This window comes from Spinacia oleracea, chromosome 2, assembly GCF_020520425.1.
Source record: "Spinacia oleracea cultivar Varoflay chromosome 2, BTI_SOV_V1, whole genome shotgun sequence".
Lineage (NCBI taxonomy): Eukaryota > Viridiplantae > Streptophyta > Magnoliopsida > Caryophyllales > Amaranthaceae > Spinacia > Spinacia oleracea.
In genome coordinates this window covers 95238106-95257784 of record NC_079488.1, presented here as the reverse complement: position 1 = coordinate 95257784, position 19679 = coordinate 95238106, and positions in this window count along the sequence as shown.

The following is a 19679-nucleotide window of genomic DNA, read 5'->3' as shown; positions in this document are numbered from 1 at the left end:
TCCGCATTACAAGTGAGGAAACTGATCAATAAAGGGTGTGAACTATTTTTCTGTAGTGTCCAAGATGTGAGTAAGAAAGTTGGGGTAAAGATAGAGGATGTCCCAATCGTAAGAGAATTTGTAGATGTATTCCCGGATGAGATTCCGGGTATGCCACCGGCTAGAACCCTTGAATTTACCATAGAGTTAAATCCCGGAACTGCACCTATATCCAAAGCACCTTATACGATGGCACCCCCAGAAATGAGTGAGTTAAAGACACAATTGCAGGATTTGTTCGACAAGGGGTACATTAGGCCTAGTGCATCACCATGGGGAGCTCCAGTATTGTTTGTCAAAAAGAAAGATGGGAGTATGCGGCTATGTATTGATTATAGGGAGTTGAACAACGTAACAATCAAAAACAAATATCCTTTTCCTAGGATAGATGACCTGTTTGACCAGTTGAACGGGGCAAGTGTATTCTCAAAGATTGATTTACGTTCGGGATATCACCAATTGAGGGTAGCTGAAAAAGACATTCCTAAGACTGCATTTAGGACTCGTTATGGTCATTACGAGTTTACAGTAATGCCTTTTGGGTTAACCAATGCACCCGCCATCTTTATGGATCTGATGAATAGGATTTTCCATGAGTTCCTAGATAAGTTTGTGGTGGTATTCATTGATGATATTCTGATCTATTCGAGGAATGAAAAGGAACATGACGAACATTTGAGGGTTATCTTGGAGACGCTTAGGAAGAACCAGTTGTATGCAAAGTTCTCTAAGTGCGAGTTCCGTCTGGAAAAGGTAGCATTTTTGGGGCATTATGTGTCAAAGGAAGGAGTCTCTGTAGATCCTGCCAAGATTCAAGCTGTGAGTGAGTGGCCTACCCCGAAGAATGTGTCTGATATTCGGAGTTTCTTAGGTCTAGCTGGGTATTATAGGAGATTTGTGAGAGATTTCTCAAAAATAGCAAGACCCATGACCAACTTGATGAAGAAAGAATCAAAATTTGAGTGGAGCGAAAAATGTGAGGAAGCCTTCCAAATTCTCAAAGAACGTTTAACCTCAGCACCTGTTTTAACCTTGCCTGATGGGAATGAAGGGTTTGAGGTATATAGTGATGCGTCGAAGAATGGGTTGGGGTGTGTATTACAGCAAAATGGGAAGGTGATTGCGTATGCGTCGCGTCAATTAAAACCATATGAGGCTAATTACCCTACCCACGATCTAGAGCTAGCTGCGATTGTTTTCGCTTTGAAAATTTGGAGACATTACCTCTATGGGGCAACATGTAAGATCTTCACAGACCACAAAAGCCTAAAATACATTTTCACCCAGAAAGATCTCAACATGAGACAAAGAAGATGGTTAGAGTTGATCAAGGACTATGATTTGAACATCCAGTACCATGAGGGGAAAGCAAACGTAGTTGCCGATGCATTGAGTAGGAAATCTAGCCATAGTATGAATGTCTTGATAGTGCCTGAAGAGTTGTGTCGAGACATGCAGAGACTTAGCCTGGAAATAGTAAACCCTGGGGAAACCAAAGCAAAACTGAGTGCATTATCATTGGGGTTGTCTATATTCGAGGAGATTAGAGAAAGTCAAGCTGGGGATGAGTGCCTAGAGAGAATCAAAGAAAAGATGGGTCAAGGGAAAGAAGTGGATTTCAAGATTCATGAAGATGGTAGTTTGAGGTTCAAAGAGAGATGGTGCGTACCACAAAAGTGTGAAGAACTCAAGAGACGTCTTATGGATGAGGGGCATAATACTCCATATTCTGTGCACCCTGGGGGTGACAAGTTGTACAAAGACCTGAAACAAATCTATTGGTGGCCTAATATGAAACGGGAAGTTGCTGAGTTTGTGTCTAGATGCCTAACCTGTCAGAAAGTCAAAATAGACCACAAAAGACCCATGGGGAAAGTTCAACCTTTAGAAGTGCCTGGATGGAAGTGGGATTCCATTTCTATGGATTTTGTTACTGCCTTGCCTAGATCAAAGAACGGAAATGATACCATTTGGGTGATTGTGGATCGTCTAACAAAATCAGCCGTGTTTATTCCGATTAAAGAGACTTGGAAAAAGAAACAGCTTGCAAGGACATACATTAAGCATGTAGTGAGGTTGCATGGGGTCCCAACCGATATTATCTCAGACCGTGACTCAAGACTCCTCTCGAAATTTTGGCAAAAAGTCCAGTTGAACCTTGGGACAACTTTGAAAATGAGCACTGCTTTCCACCCTGCAACCGATGGTCAGACTGAGAGAACTAACCAGACTATGGAAGATATGTTGAGGGCTTGTGCAATTGACTTTAAGGGTAGTTGGGAAGACCATCTAGACTTGATCGAATTTTCATACAACAATAGCTACCACGCAAGCATTAAGATGGCACCTTTTGAGGCACTATATGGGAGAAAATGTAGAAGTCCCACCTGCTGGAATGATTTCAGTGAAAATTTAGTCTTGGGAACAGAATTCATTGAAGAGACTGTCAAGAATGTGAAAATAATTCAGGCTAGAATTCAAGCTGCCCAGGATAGGCAAAAGAGTTATGCTGATTTGAAAAGAAGAGATGATGAATTTGCAGTAGGTGATAAAGTGTTCCTGAAAGTATCACCAACCAAGGGTGTGATGAGATTTGGGAAGAAGGGCAAGCTAAGTGCCAAGTATGTAGGCCCATATGAGATTCTGCAACGAATAGGGAAAGTAGCATACAAGTTAGCCTTGCCAATGGAGTTCGAAAAGATGCACGACGTGTTTCACATTTCCCAACTAAAGCGCTATATCCATGACGAGCGTCATATCTTAGAGCCTGAGAGAATCCAGATTGATAGTAGCCTCACATACGAAGAAAGGCCTGTGAAAATCCTTGATAGAAAAGTGCGTAGTACACGCAATAAGGACGTCAGCATAGTGAAAGTGCTTTGGTCGAACCACGAGTACGAAGAGGCAACGTGGGAAGCCGAAGATGACATGAAGATCAAGTATCCAGAGTTATTTTCTGAGGTGAGTTACGAGGGCGTAACTCGTTTTCTTTAAGGGGGTAGAATGCGATAGAAATTCGCGCTTTTTACCTATTTTTATGATATTTTATGCATTTTATGCTTATTTCTAGCAACCTTTACATGTTGATGCCAGTAAATAGATCTTCCGCATAAGAAAATGTGTTCTTGAGTATTGCAAGTAACGCTTGGTTGGCAAAAGAGTGCACAAGAGTGGCACAAAGTGCAAAAGTTTGGAAAAATATGCGAATTTTCGTGTCAAGTTTCGGGACGAAACTTCTTTTAAGAGGGGTAGATTGTAATCCCCCGTAATTTTATACATTTTATTTATATATTTTAACGAATATTTAATATATTTAATATATATTTAAACATAAATTACGGATTTTAGAAACAAATATGTAATTGAAATGTAATTAGTTTATTTCAATTGAAATACTTTAACGATTTACGAAATCAAAATGTATTTTCGAAATTTTACGTTAAAACGATTTCGAATTACGAAACCACGTTCTATTGAAATTAGAAAGCAATACTAAACATGGTGGATTCATCAACCTAAATCCTACTCCTAGCCCAATTGGGCAAAGCCCAAACCAATAAACCCAACACAATACTCCCTTCTCTTTTGTATTTTCACGTGAAACCAAAAAAGAGAGGAAACCTCTCCTCCTTCACTATTCACGTAACAAAACCCTCAACACTTCCTCTCCTTGCTGCCGCCTCCCTCGCCGTCGGACCACCACCTGCGCGTCCAACCAGTCGCCGCCGGTAAGCTCGGCCTTCTGCTCCTTCTACCTCCTTCTCTTTCGTTCTTTGCTTTCTAATGTCTTACGTTCTTTTATCCTTTTGATTGGTCTCCGTTAACTCGACTTCGCACAGCAGCCCACCGTGTTGTAACCGCCGTCCGGCAACCACCCATCGTGCCGCCGTCCGCCGTGCACGGTAGCCTCCTCTTTCCTCCTCCCTTTTTTCTTTTGATTTTTCGTTCTTCGTTCATTGCTTGCTCTTCGATTTCGTGGCTGACCACCACCATATTCGCGCAGCAACCACCGCACGCAACCACCGTGCTCCTCCCTCGCCGCAAGCCGCCGCCGTCTACCGGCCAGCCTCCTCTCCCCTCTCTAATTCTTGGTTATTTCTTAAACCCTAAGTAAACTAAATATTTTGATTCTATTTTGTTTATTTAATTCATGATTTGATTTAATAAATTTATGATTTTTATGAGTTAATTGGATTTTCAGATTTATGTAGTATGCTCAAATAATATATTTAATTTTCAGATTATGCAATTTGATTGAAATAATGGTTTTAATTATTAAAGTATGAATTTTAATGGTTTTAATAGTTTCGAGATCATGGTAGGATGATTATAAATTATTAAAGTTATTGTTTTTATGATTTCAAAGCTTGGGGAGTAGTGTGAAATTAGTTATGTTGCTGAAAATTTAAAGTACGGTGTTTGCAAAAAGTTTTCAACGAATTTCAGTCACTAGTTCAATAAGTATGATGCTAGGAAATCAAATGTTTAAGTTTTGATATTGGGGAGAGCTCTAAATATGTTTAGGATGCATTTAGAATGCTTTATTATGGTTACCAATGATTAGAAATTGATTGGTATTACTTGTTGGTTGTTTTAGGCGGAGAATTCTCTCTAGGCGACTTTTGAAAGTGTTAAGGTGGCCTATCAGTTTGTTTACACAAGGTACGTACATACCTGTGTGCCTGGAATGTGTGCTAATTGTTGAAACCATGTTGAATCTTGTTGTTGAACTTGGTTATGTTGATATTATTGTGGAACTTGGTGATGTTGATATTATGGACGAACTGGGTTATATTGAATGTGCATGTTTAATACTGTTGGACAAACTTATTGAACTTATTTTGCACTATAAGAACTGTAACATGTTAGTATGGATGTTTGATACAAACATGTTGGTTGGGAACACTAGATTATTCTATATGATTGGGTTGGATCAATTGGTTGTTGTTCCCTTTCTATCTTTTCACTACTTTATAAGGGCGGAGGACCTTGTTTAGTAGGTTGAAACTTTATGCCCATATACAGGGTTGCTCATGGTTAAAGGAAAGGTTGGTTAAGTTGGAATGAGTCTTGATTGATGCTTTTATGATCACTTACTTAATTCCAAGATAAAAACAGTTGTGAACAAATGTGAATTGTCTGTCTTATGTAATGGTCGAGTCATAACGGAATCTCAATTTGTAAATCATGTAAAGTGAAACTGAATAGCAATAGCTTTAGACTGTGCACGTCTGAAGTGACGGACAAACAGGAGTTGGGGTTCATGGTGGTAGCCCATGGCCTTTTCTGGGACCGGATTGATCACCGTGTCCTATTTTTATTTAAACGTTCCTCGATATCGCAGGTCACTGAGGTTACGGAGTCGCGCCCGTACCTCGTCTTCCTTAGTGAAGACTTCTGGATGGTCAACTCGGTCCATTGTCTATTTCAACTAAAATAATATTATGGTTATTAAGCCTAGCTTAGTCTAGTCAAGTATAATCGTCAATTTATTATGTTTTGTCTGTCCTTACTTATACTTATTAGTATCATGTTAGGGTTGTTGGTTTGATAGTATCATGCTAGGATTGTTGTTGTTTTAGTATGTAGTACTCAGCTTTGCTGATTACGTGCTTTGTTTGTGTGTGTTGATCATGGCTATGCCTTATTGATCCTGTGATGACCCATCTTTGGTGAGCAGTCTCTAAGGATCAATAAGCGTTGCCCATCTACAGGTTTGAAGATGATGCATCATTGGGATCGGGATTAGAGAGCTTGTAGTTCTATTCGTTTAATTAAGTGATTTAATTTGTTAACTTGGATTTGAAATTTGTCGTACTATTCGTATTTCCTTAATTCAGTTAATTGGTTTGGACCTAATATGTAATAGATTACTTATGAACCTAAAAGTTAGTTTTATGTTTTCCGCTGCAAAATTCTGAATAAGCCGTAACGTTTTCACACGGGCGATAATACTTTGATAATTCCCTACAGTTATATTTAAAAAGAGGTTATTTTAGAAAATGGGAATTGTCGGGGTGTTACACGCGCCCAGCGAGCGATGGCTCGCGCGCACAGCGAGCGATGTCGCGCGCACAGCGAGCGATGTCGCGCGCCCAGCGAGCGATGGCTCGCGCGCACTGCAAGCGATGGCTCGCGTGCGACGAGCGCTGGCACGCGCGCAGCAAGCACCACAGCGTGCGATGGCTTGCGATGGAGATGCAGCAGCTATGCGACGAGCGCATGGGCTGCGCGCATATGGCCAGCAATGGCTGTATGCGTGCGGCCCATGGGCGTGCAATGCGTAGGGTGTTTGCGTTACGATTAGATGGTTTTGAATGTTTAATTTGAAAATTTCAGTTCACGTAATTTTAAGTAATTTTAAAATTAATAATTTAAATTATTTTCTTGGACTTTAATTTTGAATATTGTAATTATTATAAATGTTATTTATTCTAATTATTTTACTAAAATTAAAATCATGAATTAATTTAAATAACGACTGAAATTAAATTAAACTTTTTGGATTCAATTATAAATTTATATGAGCTTTAAATTTTAATTAAATTTGTATGTTTCCGGTTAGACTAGAAATACATTTTTATGTTTAAAATTAGTAAAGCATATGAATTAATTGGTTTAAGTGGGAGCGTATTTTAGTCATAAACTCTTGATTAGGTCTACAAATCCTTAAGGTTAAAACAACTTGATTAGAATTAATAAGGACTGAATAATTGGTAGATTATTGGTGCCCTTGATTAATTGCTGCAAATATTTACGTGATGCATAATGTGTTTTACTAACCAGCTAAGTGGGCCATTCATGATAATGAATGGGTGAATGGTATATATTGTATATGTACTGTTTTGCAGGTTATGAAGTGACTAGTATGGCCCAAATAGGATAGAAAATATGGTCTGCGTACCATTAATTTGAATGTAATTGGTCTAAAGTACCAAAGTTATTTTTCAATTCAAATATGGTCTGCGTACCATCAAATAGTTGTAATTAGTTATAGCTTATCCTATTTGAAGAAAATGGTGCCTCCCACGGAGATTTTCAAGACGGACTTTGAAGTTAAAGCTTCAAGATGAAGTCGGGCCATACTAGATCACAAATATCTTATGCATGTTTTAAGTTATTTATTGCTTTTAAATATGTCTTAAAATGCATGAGATCAAAAGGTTGATTATGTTGCATGATTAAGGATTTTAGTTCACTTAAAATCTAACCAACATAGTAAGAGCCTTAAGTTCCAAACTTAAAAATTGAGTTAAAAGGTGTCATGCCAAAATATACACTTGCTTGGATATCCTTTACATCAATCTAGTAATAGTTTTCGCTCAGCGAGGTGTTACTTATTGGTCCTAAAGGGGCAAGGTACACAAAAAATTGTGAGTACATGTTAGTTTTGGTGAAACTCAACGATATAAGTAAGGAGTCCTTTTATGTCGTGGCAAATTCGATAGGTTTACCTAATAAGTTCTTAGACGTACCTATCAACCAAGAATAGTTTCTAGACTATTAGCAAAAGGCTTTTGCTTACCTAAGATGTTCTAGGATTAAGTCGACAAACTGTGCTTAGTTCTTCAATGATTTTAGGATCTTGGAATCATTTTTATTCACACCTGCCGGAACACATAATTTGAATAAAATGCTTAATAAACATTGAATTATGCATGTATGCTAGAATTTAAGTTTATTAAGAGAAACTGTGAATGGTTATTTATTTGTTTATTCTTTTCAATTGTAGTTTTTAATATGGCAAACAACAATTCATTCAACATTCGATCAATTCTTGAAAAGGAGAAGTTGAACGGGAAAAACTTCCTTGACTGGCAAAGGAACTTGCAAATAGTTCTTATGCAGGAAGAAAAGGAGTATGTCCTAGATGAGGCGATGCCCGAAGCTGCAGGCGACGGGGTCACTCAGGCAGCCCTCAATCGTTGGATTGATGCCAACAAGGATGTGAAATGTCTAATGCTCGCCACCATGAGTGCGGATCTGCAGAAAACGTTCATCAACTCAGATGCTTTCACAATCATCAGTGAGTTGAAGAACATGTTCCAAGATCTGGCTCGAGTCGAAAGATTCGAGACTCATAGGCAAATTCTTGAGACCAAACTTAAGAAAGACGAGCCCGTAAGTCCACATGTTCTCAAAATGATTGGACTCATTGAGAATATGAGTCGGCTGGATCAGCAATTTTCTCAGGAAATGGCTATAGACACCATCCTCCATTCTCTTCATAGCGGGTATGATCAGTTCAAACTGAACTACAGTATGAATAGTCTGGACAAAACGCTCACTGAGCTTCACGGTATGCTGAAGACCGCTGAAAAGACGCTCAAAAGTGATAAGCAGGATGTGCTTATGGTGCGTGGGGGCAAGTTCAAGAAATCTGGAAAGAAGAGGAATGCTAAGAAAGGTGGCAACAAGGCCAGCCCAACTAAGCAAACTGGCGCCAAATCTGCAAAGAGGAAGGTCAGTCAACCCACTTCTGAATCCGAATGCTTCTACTGCAAGAAGAAGGGGCATTGGAAGAGAGATTGCTTGAAGCTAAAGGAAGATCAGAAGAACGGAACAGTCGTTCCATCTTCAGGTATTTTCGTTATAGACTGTATACTTGCTAATTCAACTTCTTGGGTATTAGATACAGGTTGTGGCTCACACTTATGTTCCAATCCACAGGGACTAAGAAGAAGTAGAAAGTTAAGCAAGGGTGAAGTCGACCTACGAGTGGGAAATGGAGCACGGATTGTTGCATTAGCTGTAGGAACTTACTATTTGTCGTTGCCCTCCGGGCTAGTTTTGGAACTGGAAGAATGTTTCCATGTTCCAAGTCTTACTAAAAACATCATTTCAGTTTCTTGCTTAGATGCTAAGGGATTTTCCTTTTTAATAAAAGACAATAGTTGTTCGTTTTATTTTAAAGAGATGTTTTATGGATCTGCTAGATTAGTCAATGGACTTTATTTATTAGATCACGACAAACAAGTATATAACATAAATACCAAAAAGGCCAAAAAGAATGATTCAGATCTCACCTATCTGTGGCATTGTCGATTAGGCCATATAAACCTGAAACGCTTAGAAAGACTTCAAAAGGAAGGAATTCTAGAACCATTTGACTTAGAGGATTATGGTAAATGCGAATCATGTTTACTTGGCAAAATGACAAAGCAACCTTTCTCTAAAGTTGGAGAAAGAGCAAATGAACTATTGGGTTTAATCCATACAGATGTATGTGGACCAATGAGTACAAATGCTAGAGGTGGTTTCAGCTACTTTATCACTTTCACTGATGACTTCAGTAGGTATGGTTATGTCTACCTAATGAAGCATAAGTCTGAATCCTTTGACAAATTCAAGGAATTTCAGAGTGAAGTAGAGAATCAATTAGGCAAGAAGATTAAGGCACTGCGGTCTGATAGAGGCGGTGAATATCTGAGCTATGAATTTGATGACCATCTGAAAGAATGTGGAATTCTATCAGAGTTGACTCCTCCTGGAACACCACAATGGAACGGTGTGTCGGAACGGAGGAACAGAACCTTGCTAGACATGGTCAGGTCAATGATGGGTCAGGCCGAACTTCCATTAGAATTTTGGGGACATGCACTAAATACAGCTGCACTCACTATAAATAGAGCTCCGTCTAAAGCTGTCGAAAAGACTCCATACGAATTATGGTTTGGAAAGCCTCCAAATGTGTCTTTTCTTAAGATTTGGGGATGTGAAGTATACGTCAAACGATTAATTTCAGACAAACTTCATCCAAAATCTGACAAATGTATCCTTGTGGGCTATCCAAAGGAAACAAAGGGGTATTACTTCTACAATACATCTGAGAACAAAGTGTTTGTTGCTCGAGATGGTGTCTTTTTGGAGAAAGATCATATTTCCAAAATGACAAGTGGGAGAAAAATAGACCTCGAAGAAATTCGAGTCGAACAACAAACTCTAGAGAATGCTCAAGATGACATTCAGGATGAAACTCAGAGATCTTTAGAAGAATCTGGTGAGAATCATGGTCAATCTAGAAATGTTACCCCGCGTAGATCGCAAAGATATAGATCTCAACCGGAAAGGTACTTAGGTATTTTGACGAACGAGAGCTATGACGTTCTATTACTTGAAAGTGATGAACCTGCGACTTACAAACAAGCTATGACGAGCCCTAGCTCCAAGCAATGGCAAGAAGCCATGCAATCTGAATTAGACTCCATGTCTGAAAACCAAGTATGGGATTTGGTCGATCTGCCAGATGGCTATCAAGCCATTGGAAGCAAATGGGTTTTCAAACTGAAAAAGGACAAGGATGGGAAACTTGAAGTTTTCAAAGCTAGATTGGTTGCAAAAGGTTACAGGCAAGTCCACGGTGTGGATTACGATGAAACCTTTTCACCAGTTGCAATGCTAAAGTCTATTCGAATAATGTTAGCAATCGCTGCATATTACGATTACGAAATATGGCAGATGGATGTCAAAACTGCTTTCTTAAACGGCGTTTTAACAGAAACTGTGTTTATGACACAGCCTGAAGGTTTTGAGGATCCAAAGAATGCTAAAAAGGTATGCAAGCTAAAGAAATCAATCTACGGATTGAAGCAGGCATCCAGGAGCTGGAATATACGTTTTGATGAAGCAGTCAGTGACTTTGGTTTCATCAAGAACGCAGACGAATCTTGTGTATACAAGAAGGTCAGTGGGAGCAAAATTGCTTTCCTAGTATTATATGTCGACGACATATTGCTTATCGGAAATGACATTCCTATGTTGAACTCTGTCAAGATTTGGCTTGGGAAATGTTTTTCGATGAAGGATCTAGGAGAAGCACAGTACATATTGGGCATCAAGATTTACAGAGATAGATCTAAAAAGATGATTGGACTTAGTCAAAGCACTTATATCAATAAGGTGCTTGATAGGTTCAAGATGGCGGACTCCAAGCGAGGCTACCTACCCATGTCTCATGGAATGACTCTAAGCAAGACTCAGTGCCCAAAAACACTTGATGAGCGTAGACGAATGAATGGGATTCCATATGCATCATTAATTGGTTCAATAATGTATGCTATGATATGTACACGCCCGGATGTTGCGTACGCACTCAGTGCTACGAGCAGATACCAGTCAGACCCAGGAGAGGCGCATTGGACTGCTGCCAAGAACATTCTGAAGTACCTGAAAAGGCACAAAGATGACTTCCTGGTCTATGGTGGAGATGATGAATTAATTGTTAAAGGCTATACGGACGCAAGTTTCCAAACCGACAAAGATGATTTCAGATCACAGTCTGGGTTTGTCTTCTGCCTCAACGGAGGAGCAGTAAGCTGGAAAAGTGCTAAGCAAAGCACCATTGCGGATTCTACAACTGAAGCGGAGTACATTGCTGCACATGAAGCAGCAAAGGAAGCTATATGGCTAAGGAAGTTCATAGGTGAACTTGGTGTAGTCCCCTCCATTAAAGGACCAATAGCCCTGTATTGTGACAATAACGGAGCTATTGCACAGGCAAAAGAGCCTAGACACCACCAGAGAGTCAAGCATGTACTTCGTAGATTTCACCTTCTACGAGAGTTCGTTGAAAGAAAAGAAGTCGAGATAAGCAAAATTGGAACTGATGACAACATATCAGATCCATTAACTAAACCTCTGCCGCAGGCGAAGCACAACTCGCACACTGCAGCTATGGGAATCAAGCATATTGGAGAATGGCTTTGATGTCTCTGTTTAATGTTTTAAAGTTTTAGAGTTTAAATCTTTGTAAAACATTTTTGGTTAATCATTCACAATAAATGAAAAGAATTCATTTTTCCATTTAATTTGTGGTTTATTAAATGATGAGTCCCTTCAATTTGACGATATATTCAAGATAGACTGTCAGGACCAGTCCTGTGACTAAGAAATGTCTATCAAGTGAACTTGAATGTCAAAGGTTGAAAATGGTCCCTAGTCGGAGTTTTCTATAAAATTGGACGCATAGAAAACGTTAGACGATTAGAATGCAAGATGACTAGTAGTTCTGTTTCTTGAACTATGTGGACATGGCAATGTCATAATCATTTGCATAGATACTTACTTTGGGAAGACTAGTATCGGACAAGACCTATGAAACTTTACTGTAAGAGATGAAAATCTGTCATAAGTAAATTTCATTAAATTATTAGACACTAAATCCTCAATACCTGAGTGATTTGAGATTACTTGTTTGAGAACTGGTTGCTTTGACGTTGACCAACCGTCGCACCGTAAAAGGAGGCTATAAAGGCAACGCTCAGGTAATCACCTATCAAACGAAGTCTAATCTCAAGATCACAAGATTGGGATTGTCCTCCCATAAATCGGGATGAGATGCTTAAAAGTTGTACAAGGCCACTCGGAGAGCTAGAAACTGTGAAATGCATGGCCGTGCTCGGATGAATCATAGGCTATGATTATCTGTTTATTTGATCAGTTGAACTCTGAAACCGAGGAACACCTCTGGACATAATAAGGATGACAACTCTTACCTTATGTTCAAGAGCAAGCATCGAGCGACAAAGGAATTAGGAAATGCACACTTGTCCCTAAGGACAAGTGGGAGACTGAAGGAAATAATGCCCTTGGTCCAAGTATGCATTCTATGATAAGTCTAATAAATGCGGTTCAGTATTAATTAACAAGTTAATAATTCAGTGAGATCAAGTGAGCTGAATGCCTAGCTAGAGGCCGCTTCAGTTCAAGTGGAATTAATGATATTAATCCACAGCTTACTCTTGACTGAACCCGTAGGGTCACACAAATAGTACGTAAACGGATCAAGTATTTAATGGCATTAAATACTCTATCTATGGATATTCGGAATCGACGGATCTTGGTTTCAGTGGGAGCTGAGATCGTCACAGGCAAGAAATGAATACTCCGGAAACGATGATATTACCGGAAACGGAAATATGGATCGTATCGGAAATATAAATATTATCCAAGTCGTAGATGTTGCCGAAAACGGAAACATGGTACGTATCGGAAAATATTATCGGAAATGGAAATATTACCAGAATCGGAAATATTGCCGGAAACGGAAATATTGTCAGAATCGGAAATATTACCGGAATCGGAAAATAATTCCGGAAACGGAAATATTAAATATTTGTTCGAAACGGAAATTAATTCCGGAATCGGAAATGTTAAATATTGTTCGTATCGGAAATGAATTCCGGAATCGGAAATTTAATCGGAAGCGTATCGTACGAATAAGCATCGGACGAGGCCTGCCGGACGAGGGCCCAGCACGAAGCCAGGCCATCGCCCAGCAAGCCAAGCGCGCCACACAAACAGCCACGCCAGGCCCAGCGCAAGGCCAGGCCCAGCAGGCCGTGGCAGCGCGCACAGCGCGCGCAGCGCGCGCGGGTGCTTGCGTGGGCTTGTGGCTCGCGCAGGCCTCGCTGCGTGGGCTGCTGCTCGCATGCACGCATGGGCGGCCCATCGAGGCTGCCGTGTGTGTGTGCGTAAGTGTTTGTGTTCGTGCACGTTTCCTAAAACGTGCAGAGTTCGGTTAATGATTAAATTCCTAATTCTATTTGATAAATTAATTAAATTAGAGTTCTTGTAGGATTCTAGGTTTAATTAATTTGTATCTGAATAGGATTCCAATTCCCTTTCCATAACCCTATAAATATGTGGCCTGGGTTCACAATTTATAACGAGTTTTCAAAGTATTCAAAGTGAGTTTTTGAGAGAAAAATTCAGCCACACATCTTGCTCAAAAGTGCCGAAAATTCTAGTACCTTAAGGGCGATTCTAGTTGGTCAATCTTAAGGCGGATCCGGACGTGCTGTGGACTATCTACGGAGGGACGACACTTGGAGTCCTAAAGACTTGTTCTTGTTCGGTTCGGGCGCAGCTAGGGAGGGCACGCAACAAAGAGTATGCATCTAAATTATGCTATATGATTATGTGTAAATAATATGTATTCCTGGGTTAATGGTTGTTTCCGCATGATTTATGTAATATCATATGTATCATAACCTAACACGCCAAGCCTGCAGCAAGGCAACAACCATGGGCCACACCAAGCCTAAGGCAAGGCAGCAGCGCATGGGCTGCGCCCAGCCTACGAGCATCGTGTGCAAGGCCTGTCTAGCCATGGGTCGAGGCAGCACGCACACCCACGTGGGCCATCGTGGTTGCGTGGGTTGTTCGTCTTGGTCTCCAAAAAATATCTGATTGCTTAATTCCCAAGTAACCTTGAATTAAGTATTCCTAGTTTTACTAGAATTCAAATAATTAAGAGTTTAATTATAGTTGCAATTCTAATTGAATAAGAATTTCAATCCTAGTAGATTTGGAAATTCTATTCCTAGTAAACCTCAAATTCCTTATTTCCTACACTATAAATACGAGGCTAGGCCTTCATAATTATACATATCAATTGAATTGAAAACATATTCTTTATTCTCATTGTGTTCAAGGGAGAACATAATACAAGCCTACCCGAATACATAAAACCTTAAGTAAAATCCTAGTTGGTTGAACCTAAGGCAGATCCGAACGTGCTGTGGACTTTCTACGGAGGGGCAACGTTTGGGGCCCTAAAGACTTGTTCTTGTTCGGTTCGGGAGCAGCTAGGGAAGGCACGCATCACATTGTATGTCACCTAAATGCTAATTGACTATGTGGCAATTAATTTGGATTCTAACTTTATGGTTTTTCCGCATGAATTATATTGTGAATTGTATTATTTATAACCTAACAGATTTGTGGTTGAGTCTCTGTACCCAATTCTTAGTGTTCATCTTTTAGGTTGAGTTTCTTTACCCGAAATAGAAAGTCATGTTTTCATTTATGATTTGCCTAGATCTTCTAGGTTTAAGTTCTACTATGTGTGAGTAGTTCTCTTAAAGCTAGGGGTTGGGTGACCCCTAGTAGAATTATGGCATGAAGCTTCTTTCTTTACTCGTGTATGTAAATTTGGTGTTTGTTAGGCTTTGCTAGTTGTTGTGGGATTATGTGTTTGCTTGAGATGGGTGTATGAGCTTGCTATATGGACTTAGTTTGGTCTTGCTTGTTTGTTGCCTTGTTCCAAACCCCAAGGAAAAGTTGAGATTCATGTGTTATAGTTGTTCTTCTAGATAGGCATAGAGCACGAAGCCGTTGACATCGAAAACGCTCCCTTTGACACTGGAAAGCGCCCGTTCTTCGTGTTGACCCTAGCAAGTAGCGTGATTATAGTGGGTGTTGAGCCTCATTTCTATTTACCTAGTTGTCACCATGCCCATCGAAAACCTAGTTAGGAAATCGGAAACACAACTCTAGACTCTTGAACCACATTTCATTTTATTATCCACTATTACCTATTAATTACATTTCTCTTACTTTTTCCGCCTTTTCTTAAACTCGCTCACCACTCCTCGAAATAGAAGGGAGTATGATCAACCCAGTATAATTTTCAGTGTTTGAATTACATAATACTCCTTGCAATATATTACTTACATTGGGAAAAACAAATTTAAATATGTAAAGTACCGAAAAAAATCTCTGTCTTAATCAATAGGATGACCTAATTGGTGGGTCCCATTCTTTGTAAATGTATGATCTTCTTAATATCTCTGAATAAATGAGGTGAAGAAATTCGACCCCTATTTCTTAAAGGCATACGATAGAAATAGGTATTGGATCGAATGTCTTGTTTTAACTTGACAGTTGGTGTTATTTCACTAATTATGCATTGTTGGTAAATTTAGGCACCTCTGATATCCAACATCTGGAGATCACCAGTTTATCACTTCAGCTCGCACATGGAACAAATATGCCCTTGCTTTGGTGGTTCCTCCCTTGGCAGTTCAAGTTATAAAAGGTATTTCCTTACCCGTTGCTGATTTGCTAGATGAATCATGTTAGGAATTTTCTAGTAATGGAGAATTCACTGTTAAATCTGTCATCTGGCTTGCTCATAACAACATATCTCCTGGTAAATGGGAATTCCATTGGATTTGTAAACTTGATATTTCGCCAAAGTCAAAAACATTTTTATGGCAACTTTTGTATAATGGTCTTCCTACAAGTAACAACTTAATTTACCGCAACATTGGCATTTCCAGTTGTTGCCCCTTTTGTGCCACTCGCACCGAAAGCCAAGATCATTTGTTTTTACATTGTTTTGTCACTAAAGGCTTTTGGAACTCTCTTTAGCAATTCGTTGGTTTGGTACTCAACTTCGAGCAAATTCATTTTTTTCTTTGTTCAATAGTATGGGAAATAATGTTGGCCTACCAATAAAAAAAATCGTAACTTCTTTATAGAGCATCCGGAAAACAAAAAATGCAACTATTTTTAAACAGACCCTTTTCTCTGTTGTTAGCCTTTACGCTAGAGCCTTTAAAATATTTAATGAATGGAACATGCGTACTTGTTTAGACTCTTTGGAAGTGCATTCAGATGTAAATTTTCCTAAACACACGCCTTGTTTTATTCAAGTTGTCTAGGCACCCCTGACACTTTTGAACTTAACTTCGATGCATGGCTTCGTCACACCTTTGGTATCGTACTATCGTATGAGTGGTTATTAGAGATCATTTGAAAAATTAATAATGTCGCTAGCCTCCTACAATCTAGGATACGCCCCCTTTTCTTGTAGAGGCTAATGCCCTCCCTAATGGCCTAATGGGATACTATTAGCAATTGAAAATAATATTACACGTATTTTCATTGAAGGAGATAATTTACTAATAATTCGAATTTTGCAGCAATGTTCTACTTGTCCGTGGAAAATTCAGTTGCTTATTAATGATGTCAAAAATCTGCTTACACATTTTGACAATTATATTTCGCATGATGTATATAGAAAGTAAGCTAATCGTGCAACAGACTACATTTCAGTCATCTATCATCATATTCAGACCTATCAAGATATAGATTCTTTTATTGATCTTAAATTTTTTATTTATTTTCTTAAATAAATTAGGATATAATATTGGGATAAATTTTAACTTTGTTCACTTTATAAAAATAAAAATAATTTTTTTTGGGGTCTGACATCCTGATTTTTGTTGCACTAACATACAAAAGGAAAGGCTCAAAGAGGACAAAGACGTAAGAAATCAGATCTATTTATTAGTCTTTTGTGACGTGGAAACTGGTGCCTTCCACTTCAGGCTTTAGCTAACGTTAGACTTTTCTCATCTTTTATTAATTTATTTATTTTCCGGTTTTGCATCAAATAATCAAATAATAACCAAATTTAAATGAGTAACAATAAAACAATAATTATGCCTTTATACTCTAAAATTTAGATTTAACGATGAGGATTAACCTTTTAATTTAGAGTTACCACAAAGGTGGGACAAAGGATAATGGTCCATAATAACCCGAGGTATAAATGTACAATCATATCGTCTCAGTAGAACTATCGAATACTGCATACCAAATACCTTCCTAGGCTCCTAGCTACTTTGCAGATAATTAATAAGTGATAGTGTGATACTCCCCATTCTTTTACCCTCTCTTATATTGGATGACAAAAAAGAATGGGTCATCAAATAAAATCAATGGATGACCAAAAAAAAATTGGTCATCAACTAAAATAAAATTTATCTCTCTTATATTTTACTCATGATCAATTCTCATGCTCAATCATGACGACTAACCCCTTAATGGATGATCAATTCAATTTAGTCATTTTTTTCTCTTTTCTACTTTTATCCTACCCGGCCCATACCAAAATAAAAAAATAAAAAATAAACAATCTTATTTCCACTTGTCTTCTCTACAGTCTATAACCGAGAATTAGTTTTGGTCATGGGCATGACCAGGTCGATCATGCTTCTCTCTCTTCCCTATTTCTCATCTCTCTTATTTTTTTTATTTTTTTTATTGATTTTAATATTCTCTCCCTCCTCATGACCAAGCTATGACCAATGACTGGGTACAATCAAATATAATTTTGTTTAAACTATATAATAATAAGCATGTCTTTAGAAACTTTAATATTTTGAAGAAAATTGATAACATTTACGCTTGATTAGTTTTCGCTGCTATGTAATACTCCATACAATTATGTGGGAAACGAACGTAGTAACCATGACCATGACCAGTCAGTTCAATCGTCAATAATAAGTTAATAACATATACTTGACTACTTGTAGAACTTTGGTAGACCATAGTGATACTAGCTAATCCATTTTTCAAATACCTTCCCACTTTGTAGAGTGATAGGTGACAGTCTAGTGGCGGTGTTAGGAATTTTATAGTAAGGGTTCGAAATTAAATGTAAGTTAACTGAAATAAATTCAATAAAATAAGATCGAATTTCTTACCCCAAATTGAAACAAACAAATTTTGAGAGTGCAATTTCATTTAAAATATGGATAAATTGCAATTAAATAAAACTCAATGAGTTTTTATTGTTTAAAAGCGACTTAATATCATAAAATATCATGTAAAAAAACCTAAAAATAAGAAAACTTTCACTTAAAAACTATGCCTATTGTGCTTTCCTCTAGCTAGTCTTGCAACTAAAAATTATTAAATGTAAACATTTTAAACTTGATTTCAATCAAACAATTTGCAATTGTTTTTAATAGTTGGACCATTAGATCGAGGTTGTTTTTAATAGTTGGACCATTAGATCGAGGAGAGTAGAGGGGAAGAAAAATACAATAACGAGCCTTTGAAACATGAATGAAGGTAGAGGAATATGGGAAATAAAGAAAGCAAGCATAAAATTTACAATAAAAAAAAGTACATGAAAATGATATTTAGTAGATTCAATCTTCTGACCTCTAAGACTTTAAGACTCCTCCAACCGCAACACATACCACTGAGCTATCCTGATTCTTTTTGTCACTTATTGGGCGCTACGGTATTTCAGTTTTTTTGACAAATTTTTAAAAAAAAAATCAGTAAAAATTTAGTTGAATCCACTAAATCTATACTGAAGTCGCTGCTGGGTGACTTTACTTATAACTTTGTAAGAAATATTACTCACATCAATGTAAAGTGAAGGAAATAATGCCCTTGGTCCAAGTATGCATTCTATGTTAAGTCTAATAAATGCGGTTCAGTATTAATTAACAAGTTAATAATTCAGTGAGATCAAGTGAGCTGAATGCCTAGCTAGAGGCCGCTTCAGTTCAAGTGGAATTAATGATATTAATCCACAGCTTACTCTTGACTGAACCCGTAGGGTCACACAAATAGTACGTAAACGGATCAAGTATTTAATGGCATTAAATACTCCATCTATGAATATTCGGAACCGACGGATCTTGGTTTCAGAGGGAGCTAAGATCGTCACAGGCAAGAAATGAATACTCCGGAAACGATGATATTGCCGGAAACGGAAATATGGATCGTATCGGAAATATGAATATTATCCAAGTCGTAGATGTTGCCGGAAACGGAAACATGGTACGTATCGGAAAATATTATTGGAAATGGAAATATTACCAGAATCGGAAATATTACCGGAAACGGAAATATTGTCAGAATCGGAAATATTGCCGGAATCGGAAAATAATTCCGGAAACGGAAATATTAAATATTTGTTCGAAACGGAAATTAATTCCGGAATCGGAAATATTAAATATTGTTCGTATCGGAAATAGATTCCGGAAATGGAAATTTAATCGGAAGCGTATCGTACGAATTAGCATCGGACGAGGCTTGCCGGACGAAGG